This window comes from Pinus tabuliformis, chromosome 9 (genome assembly GCF_031772625.1).
Source record: "Pinus tabuliformis cultivar Carrire ecotype Pingquan chromosome 9, CPIR1, whole genome shotgun sequence".
NCBI classification, from domain to species: Eukaryota; Viridiplantae; Streptophyta; class Pinopsida; order Pinales; family Pinaceae; genus Pinus; species Pinus tabuliformis.
In genome coordinates, this window is record NC_142307.1 from 1,572,577,477 (window position 1) to 1,572,585,956 (window position 8,480).

Genomic DNA, 8,480 nt, shown 5'->3' on the forward strand with positions numbered 1-8,480 from the left:
AAGAAGGTCATCAACTCCACCCTAGAAGATCAAAAGTATCTCTCTATTTTAACTAGCTCAAAGAAGAAAAATAATATAGCAAAGATTAGAACAAATTCTCATGAGATCCATAGTGAAACAGGTCGTTGGGCAGTTCCTAAAACACCATGGATGGAAAGGACTTGCCATATATGTGAGAATAGGAACATCGAGGATGAAAACCACTTCCTCTTAGATTGCCCCGTGTACAACCACATTAAATCAAAGTTTCACAATCTTTGTTACAATACTAACCTTCCTAGCCTTTTACAATGTCAAAATTATAGTGACCTCGGGAGGCTTCTCTCCAAGCTTTTTGAGTATAGGAATAAAATCTTAAATCAAAATAAATAATTTGTTTCTTTAGGTCCGATAGACCAATGTTTGGTCTCAGCGGACGTTAACCACCATCATCATCATCATCATCATCAATAAATAAATATAACATAATTAATTTAAATATATAAAATTAATAACATTTAAATCACATCAATAAAAATGTTAATTATTAATAGGAATTTTAGTTAAATTATAATTTTAGTTTTAATATTAATATTAATAATATTAACATTACAACTATAAATAATATTAACAACTTTCAGTATTAATGATAATATTGATAATATTTGATATTAATTTAATTTTAATATGAATAGTTAATATTAATTTGAATATTTATTATTATTAATATTAACTAATATGTATATGAATATTACTTTTAATGATGTTAATATTTATAAATATTATTTTAATGTTATTTATTGATATTAATGACATTTAATTATTAATATTAATATTATTAATGACATTAATATTATAACTAATATTAATATTAATACTTATGAATAATATTAAAAATATTTGGTATTAAAACTTGTCGTGATGATGAACCACACTCACTGGTTTCAAACGCGTCGATAAATTTTTTCTGATGTGATTTTTCCGAAAATATTTCTATAATACTCATTAAAAATACTATTAATAAGTTTTAATTTACAATATTATTATTATTATTATTAGTAGTAGTAGTAGTAGTAGTAATGCTACATTTTAGTATTAATATAATTCACATTAACAACATTAAATATAAATAAAATTTTAATATTTAGTTTTAATATTATTTACGAATATTAATATTAATATCAATATCAATATCAAAATTCATTATAGATTATAATATATAATATAAATTTAAGTTATTTTAATTTATTTAATGTGGTAATTTTAAATTATTTTAATTTTGTGTTGTTTTAATTTATTAATAATATTAATATTAATACTAATTAATATTGTTATTATGAATATCATTAACATTAATAACATTAAATAAAATTTTAATATAAAGTTTTAATATTATTAAATATTAATTTTAATTTTAATAATAATATTAATTATAATATTAATTAATATGAATGTGAATATTAATATTACTTTTAGTATTATTAATATTTATAAATATTAATTTTAACATTAAATATTATTGTCAATCATGGTCTAACGTTGCATTGTGACAAAGATTGTCTCAATATCAAAATTAACCCATGTTGCATTATGACAAATATTGTCTCAATATGAAAACAAATCATGGTCAAACATCACTTTATGGCAAAGATTGTGTCAATATGAAAATCAACCATGGTCAATGATGGCAAACCATGTTTATTTTAGGGTTTATAATATTCATTCAAACATCACATTGTGACAAAGATTGTCTCAATATGAAAATCAATCATGGTCAACTATGGTCCAACGTCACATTGTGACAAAGATTGTCACAATATGAAAATAAACCATGGTCAACCATTTTTGACCATAGTCAACTATGGTCAATCATGGTCAACCATGGTCCAATGTCTCATTATGAAAAATATTATATCAATATGAAAATCAACTCTGATCCATCATGGTCAACCATAGCCAATAATCATGGTCACGTTGTAACGAAGATTATCTCTTGGTCCAACAACAATGGCCATCCATGGTCAACCATGTTCAACCATGGTCCAACGTCAGTTGTGACAAATATTGTCTCAATATGAAAATCAACCATGGTGTAACGTTGCATTCTGACAAATATTGTCTCAATATGAAAATAAATCATGGCTAACCATGGTTGAACATCGCATTGTGACAAAGATTGTGTCAATATGAAAATCAACCATAGTCAACAATGGTCGACCATGTTTATTTTGTGGTTTATAATATTTATCTTAGGGTTTATATACCTAGGGTATATAATATTATTCCCTTAGATTTGATATTATTCCCTTGGGTCTATATAATATTATGCCCTTAGATTTGATATTATTTCCTTGGGTCTATAATCGTGTGAGTTTTTAGTATTAATTCCTTGTGTTTATTAGTCACTAGGGTTTATAATATTAATCCCTTGGGTTTATTAATCTAAGGGTCCATATTCCTAGGGTATAATATTATTCATAGGGTTTATAATATTAATCCTAGGATTTAATATAAATCCATTGGGTTTATAATCATGGTCAATCATGGTCAACCATGGCCCAATGTCACATTGTGACAAAGGTTGTCTCGATATCAAAATCAACCATGTTCAATCATATCATAACAACCATTGTCACTCATGGTGAACCATGGTCCAATGTCACATTATAACAATGATTGTCTCAATATGAAAATCAATCATTGCCAACCATATTCAATCATAGCCAATCATTTTCAAACATGGTCAAATGTCACATTGTGACAAAGATTGTCTCAAAATGAAAATCAATCATGGTAAAACATGGTAAATATGAAAATCAGGCATGGTCAACCATGGTTAAACATTACATTGTGACAAAAATTGTCTCAATATCAAAATCAACCATCATCAACCATCATCAACCATTATAAACCATGCTCTAATGTCACATTGTGATAAATATTTCCTCAATATCAAAATCAAACATGGTAAATCATGGTCAAAGATCATCAATAGTCATGCTTACAGTGTGACAAAGATTGTCTCATAGTACAACATAACATTGTCACAACCATGGTCATCCATGGCCAACTATGGTTAACCATGGTCCAACATCGTATTGTGACACAGTTTGTCAATATGAAAATCAAGCATGGTCAACCATGCTCCAACGTCACATTGTGACAAGGATTCTCTTTATATGAAAATCATGGTCAACCATGGTCCAATGCCACATTCTAAAAAATATTGTCTCAATATGAAAATCAATCGTGGTCAACATGATCAACCATGCTTGCTTTAGGTTTTATGATATTTATCTTAGGGATTACATACCTTGGGTTTACAATATTAATCCTTTGGTTTTTTTATTTTTTTAGTATTAATCCATTGTTTTCATTAGTACCTTTGGTTTATAATATCAATCCCTTGGGTTTATTAATTTAAGGGTTCATATTCCTAAGGTATGATATTATTGATAGGGTTTATGATATTAGTCCTAGGGATTAATATAGATCCCTTGAGTTTATAATCCACTAGGTTTATAATATAAATGTCTTGGGTTCATGATATTAATAATAGGGTTTATGTTCCTAGGTTTAATTTTAAGTCGAGTGTTTACAATATTAATCCCTTTGGTTTATTAATTTTAGGGTTTATATTGCTATGGTTTAATATTCATTCTAGGGTTTAATGTTATTCCCCTGGGTTTTTAATCCCTTGGGTTTTTAATATTAAACCACACTCAACTAGGATAAATCATGGTCAACCATGATAAACCATGGTCAACCATGTTTGTTTTAGGGTGACAGAAATTGTCTCAGTATCAAAAGCAGCCATCGTCAAACATTATCAACCATTACAAAACTTGGGTTTAATATAAGGTTTATAATATTAATCTGTCATTTTCATTAGTACCTTTAGTTTATAATATCAATTCCTTGGGTTTATTAATTTAAGGGTTCATATTCCTAAGGTATAATATTATTGATAGGGTTTATAATATTAATCATAGGGATTAATATAGATCTTGAGTTTATAATCCACTAGGTTTATAATATTAATCATATGGTTTATGTTCCTAGGTTTAATTTTAAGCCGAGTGTTTACAATATTAATCCCTCGGGTTTATTAATTTTAGGGTTTATATTCCTATGGTTTAATATTCATTCTAGGGTTTAATGTTATTCCCCTCGGTTTCTAAACCCTTGGGTTTTTAATATTAAACCAAACTCAACTAGGATAAAATCATGGTCAACCATGTTCGTTTCAGGGTGACAGAAATTGTCTCAATATCAAAAGCAGCCATTGTCAACCATCGTCAACCATCATCAACCATTATCAACCATTACAAAACTTGGGCTTAATATAGGGTTTATAATATTAGGACTTTTTAATATTTAGTTTATAATACTAAATTTTAATATTGCCTTTATAATTTGTGATACTAGGGCTTAAAATATTAATCATAGGGTTTGATATCAATCCCTTGGGTTCATCGATCACTTGGATTTTTAATATTAATATTTTGAGTTTATTAATCCCTTGGGTTTAAAATTATTCCCCACTTTATAATCCATTTAGTTTACAATATTAATCCTTTATGTATATTAATTCCTTGGATTTATAGTAATAATATCTTGGGTTTATAATATTAATTCTAAGGTTCATAATATTAAATTAGAGCTTATATTCTTAGGGTTTAATATTAATCGCATGGTCTAATGTTATTCCATTCGGTTTTTAATCCCTTGGGTTTTTAATATTAATCCAATGGGCTTAGTAATCCATTGGGTTTATAATATTGTTCCTAGGGTTTCTAATATTATTCATAGGGTTTATATTCCTACAATTTAATGTTAATCATATGGTTTATAATATTTTATTTTTTTTTTCTGAATAAGACTACTCCTATACTGATACAAAATATTTTTACAAAGAGGCAGTGGCCTCAAGAGGTCTAGCCCTGGAAGGCAGCTTACTCACATTACAATTCTGAAAATTGACTCAAGAAAACTAGCAGAAGACTGACTAGAACCCAGACCATGACTGGTACATAGAGACAGGAACCACATTGTCCAAAAATGTAGACTAACTGGAGTACTGAAACTGCTTGACTGAGCTGATACATATGACCCGAACTAAAAACTTAGTCAAAAAATAACTAAACCTTTAGCCTTGAACAGACACGGAAATTGCAACAAAGAACGACAACCTGATTATGCATCTTGAGTGGTGGAAGGCACTTCTTCCACAATCCGACATCCAAAATTGGAGGAATCATCATCGCCTGAGGGATGGCCCTCTTGTCTTGGTGAACCACCTTCAATCGGAACACTCGAACATGCCAGAGTTGGCTTATCCTAGGAGGCAGAACCACTTGGGACTTTGTTCTGCTGGCTATGATACTGAGAGGTACCCAGCAACTCTTCCACCCTTGGCTCCATAGTCGCATTTGGAGTTGCCCACACCAAGCCAACTGCGCCTTCGCTCAGCTGAATAGTAACCGAAGCAATGAAAGAGTGATTGCTAAGACTGTAGGGGATTTGAAAGCGGGCTGTATGAGCGTGAGAATGGAGGGAGTTCGACAATAAGGCCTGGTTCCCTCGACCTCGCCTGGTGGCTGGATGGCTTTCTGTGCCGAAACCTGATGAGCAAGAAGAAGTATCCAAGGAAGAGGAAGATGCCTGGTGAATGGGTTGACCATGGGAGCCTCCCCTTCTGTAGCCCATTCTTTGGCGCAGAATAGGCATGCTGATCAGAACAAAAGGAACAGTGCAAGCAACAAATCTTTGTGGACCAGGAGAGACTGGAAGGGGGAGAGTAATCACGCTCGAAGGAGACCTAAAAAAGTAGGAGGACAAACGACAAATGAAAATGCTGGTAGGACTTTGGAAAACTAGGAATTCCAACTGAGAATCTACCCCACATTCCTGAGCGCAATGGGTCCTTGGATTAACCCAAGAGCAGAGCACTGCAGCTACGAGGAGACCAGACATTCGCAGAGGAGGATCAGAGCAAAATTGGAGGAGCGCCATGAAATAAGAGCGAAGATGCCAGTATAGAATGTCGTGCTACATTAACGCAGCAATAAATAAGCTTGCCTAGAGATTGAAGTGTGGCAGCGAGTGAGGCTAGATGGCATTGAATGTGCTCCACGCGTCGGCCCATCCTGCTATCTTCGTACCCCTAACTGTACTGTTCACCCGCATCCGAGAGGGATAGATCTTGTTGCACCAGAAGAGTGCAATATTGTTTAAGTTGCTCATCATTAGAACTGATCAGTGGACCAGAGAAGAAAGGGAGTTGTTGATCAGAGCCTTGATTTGCCAATCTATCCACTACCTTGTTGGGTAATCGTCGGACGTGCTGGAAGGTAACGCTGCGAGGAGAATTGAGCCATTCTTCAATTTGCTCCAGTCTACTTAGGAGTCGCTAGCTATAAGTGATCTTTCCAGCTGATGTGCCTGATTGGATCCAAGTAGCTGCCTCAATTAAGATTTATGAGTTCCCTTCTACCACTAGAGGGAAAATATTTTCAGTTACTGCAGTGCGGATGCCCTTCCATAAGCCTTCAAGTTCAACAGAATTGTTGGTATCTCTTCCTAGCAAGCCATTATATATATGCAGAATCGAGCCCTCAGCATTTCTGAAAATGCCTCCATAACTAGCCGGCCCCAGATTTCCCTTGGCAGCACCGTCGAAATTTAGCTTAATATACTAGGAGGTAGGAGGATATCAGAATTGGGGGGAATCAGAATGAATGGAGGGATTGAGATTGGCGTGAGTGGAGAAAGTGAGGTTCAGATTCCAATTTTCCAGAATGAGGCATTCCGGAGGAGAGGCTGGCAAATCTGAATTTTGCCAGTATTTCAGAGCAAGAGTTTCTTGAAGGTTCTGTTTGAGAAGAAGCCAAAGGGAGTCAAGGGGTGAATGGATATTTTTAAAGATCTTGTTATTTCTCTCCTTCCATATGATCCAATAAACGAAGCCCGGAAGAAGGTTCTAGAGGGAGTTAAGGACTAGACTTTGGAAGGGATGCTGAAGCTAGTTCTTGATTGTATTTGTGATGTCCCCCACTCGTCTGCCCATTCTCCTGTTGCACTGTGAAATTCTCTCCCAGAGTTCTACTACTAACGGACAGGTATCCAAAAGAGGCAAGATGGTCTCTTAGTGGAGGTTGCAATTGGGACATCTGGAAGGCCCAATAAAACCTTGCTTTTGAAGATTGTCCCAAGTGAGGATTCGCTGTTTGCTTAAAAGCCACAGGAAAGTAGAGACTTTTGGCTAGATGCTTGGTTGCCAGACCTTATCCCCTAGTTGTTCCTTAATTATTTGTGTTGGATGATAGAGAAGTTGGTATGCTTCCTTGGTGGTGAATGTCCCTTTTGGATTGTATCCCCATATAATTTTGTCCCTCTGATCCGAGACCTTAATTTTCCTTAGTTTGAGCTCTTGATCAATCTCTTCAAAGGTTTCCTCTTGCCAGTTGGCTTGCCAGGTATCTACTGATCTCCATAGTTGAAATCCATGAGGGGATTGCTACTGCCAAAATTGATAAACATGGGTTTGATCATTGTGTTGCATGGTAGCCTACCATTTGGGTTTGTGGAAGAGAGCAGCTAGTTTGGGAAGCTGCTCCAGGATTCTTCCCAAAATCTTGCTGTGGTCCTTGAATGTATTTCCCAAAAACTATGTGCTTGAATGAAGGCACTGTGCTTTCTAGTTGCATTCCAAATTAACGATCCAGGGGTGGTGATGCTTATACGGATGAGCTCCTCCAGGGGACTTCTTGGAGCGTATTTGGCTTGCCAGATACGAGCCCAAGGAGAGTGCTGATTGGAGACCCATTTCCACCATATTCGGGCACCCATGGTGTTATTACTGTGAAGGGGATCCCTTAGACCAAGCCTGCCAACTGACTTCGGAAGACAAACTTCAGTCCATTTGACAAGTGTCCATTTTCTGTTGAGACCTGAGGAGCCCCATAAGAAATTTCTCTGAAGATTGTGAATTCTCTTAAGAACCCATTTGGGAGCTGCCAATATGTAGAATAAATACAGAGGCATGGCTTGGAGAACTGATTTGATAAGAATGAGCCTGCTGGCTATATTGAGAGAGTGGAAGGTCCAGGAGGAGAGCTTGGTTCCAGATTGTCAAGGAGGGTTCTCCAGGAGGCATGTTTGATGGCTGAGTCTGTCAGGGGAGCTCCAAGGTATTTCGACGGAAGCACAGTTATAGGATAACCCAAGATCCTGGCTATATTCTTCTGAGTGAGAATAGGGGTGTGGAAGAAGAAGAACTGGGATTTGGAGGCAATGATGGAGGTGCATGAAGCTTCTAAGAAGAGATTAAGCAGGGCTAGGAGGGTAGAGGCCTCTTGAACTGACGGATGGCCAAAAAGCATAGTGTCATCAACAAACTGTTGGTGAGAGATGGGAGATTGACCATGAAGAGCAATGCCCTTTAACGAGTGAGAAGAGATAGCAGAATGAAGGAGACGACTGAGACCTTCGACCATGAG